This window comes from Octopus bimaculoides, chromosome 18, assembly GCF_046866305.1.
Source record: "Octopus bimaculoides isolate indiv1 chromosome 18, ASM4686630v1, whole genome shotgun sequence".
Lineage (NCBI taxonomy): Eukaryota > Metazoa > Mollusca > Cephalopoda > Octopoda > Octopodidae > Octopus > Octopus bimaculoides.
The window spans coordinates 44,486,634-44,488,802 of NC_142945.1; positions in this window are offsets into that span (position 1 = coordinate 44,486,634).

Below are 2,169 nucleotides of genomic sequence, written 5' to 3' on the forward strand. Positions count from 1 at the left end.
AAAACACTTCGATGAATACTTCTGTAATTGCTTTGAGATTTACACATACACACAGACATACATGAGAATACGTCAACGTATATCTGGCGGTATGCAGAAACACGTATACATTCACGCATTCACATGCTCAGACACGAGCTTCCTGTCACACACGCATTAAGGTATAGTGAAGTGCGTATCTGTGATACATATGTATGTGTGTTTGTGTTGTGTGTTGACAGATGTGTGTATCATGTATCATAAATGCATATGGCTGTATGTGTGTGTGCTTGCGTGGGTGGATTGGAAAAAAGAGAGAGAGAGAGAGAGAGAGAGAGAGAGAGAGAGAGAGAGAAGAGAGAGAGAGAGAGAAAGAGAGAGAGAGAGAGAAAGAGAGAGCTTTGTATGGCAGAGGTGTTACTATGACATTTTACATCCTGTCACCAACACATGCTGAGATATTTTGTGTTAAAATAATAGGCTGTAAAAGCCCAGTCTATTTAGTTGTTCATGGGAGCCACATGTTAGTAGGATATAATTGCTGAAGGCAGCAGTAGTAGAATATTCTTAAGAATTTGCCAACTTTATTTTGTTTACAATGTCATGTTCGTCCTAAAAAGGGGAGGAAGAGATTTGGAAATGGTGTAGTTTGACTCGTAGACCTGAAAGAACTTTTGTGGTTACTGGTTGTTAGGGGCCTCCAGGGTTTTGATAACTGCTATATGTGGTCAGGCAGCAGATCAACAAATACGCTGATAGACAGTGTGGTTTGCTATCAATAAAGGTTCAAATTCTATAGACCTATGCAAAATGTTTGGCTAGAAGTATTTTTATGAAAGCTCTGCCCTTCTAGGACTGCCCTGGGGTTAAACAATAACAGCATCTATACAATAAAGTTGAAATGACAAAATGGACAAAACGTATGTGTGTATATATATGTATGTATGTGTGTGTGTGTGTGTATATATATGTGTAAATATATATATATATATATATATATGTATGTATGTATGTGTGTGTATGTATATATACATGTGTGTGTGTATGTATGTATGTGTGTGTATGTATATATACATGTGTGTGTGTATGTACATATATGTATATACACATACACACACACACATATATGTCTTTTAAATTTGTTTACAGGAAACGTTTTGAATATCCAAATAAAGCTTTTATTCCATTATGTTGGCCACAGTCTAATGATGCTGACTGGTGAACCAGTTTTTGGGGTTTGAACTTAAGAGACATGTGTTTGTGGAAATGCATGTAGCAATGCATTAGATGTTTATAAATTCCATCCAAGGATTATTGTTATTATTATCATGCACACACACACACACACACACACACACACACACACATAGTCTCTCTGTGTCTCTCATATACACACACATAGTGTGTGTGTGTGTGTGTATGAGAGACAGAGTGAGTGAGAGAGAGAGAGAGATTTCTATATCTTTTATCTTTTACTTGTTTCAGTCATTAGACTGGAGCCATGCTGAAACATTGCCTTCAATTTTAGTCAAACAAATCAAACCCAGGACTTATTCTTTGAAGCTTAGTACTTACTTTGCTGATTTCATTTTCATTTCGATCTATATGTATGTATGTGTGTATGTACATACATACGCATGGCCTTATTGAACTATTCACAAGACTATCAGATCTTATATATTGTTAGTTACAATATGCTTCCATTCTTCCCTTGATTGTGTCATTCTCTTCCATTTAGGTTCAAATTTTTGACTGTCATTTTCTTTTCATCTTGGAGGTCCTCCAAATGGTCTCCTCCAATCTTTCAGATAACACTTGACAAATGGTCTCCTCCAATCTTTTGGTTAACATTTGGCAACTGCATGGGTTCAACTGTTGTCTGTGAGCTTTGCAATATGTCTGGCTCAGTGGAACTTTTGATTTCTGTATTCCATAATAACATGATTTATTCCACTCCATTCTCAAATTACCTTGTTTCAGATATGCCCCAGTAATGATATTCCTAGCATGGATTTTTCCATGGCTCTCTGACTCATAGCCAATAACTATTCTTCCTTTTTCTGTAGATGCCCCATGTAGTTTGTCTGACTTGTATGCAAGAACAAAGGAAGGCAAGCAAAAGTAACATTGAATACATGTAGTTGGACCACACCAACTACATGTGACTCACCTCCAAATTACTCCATGTTT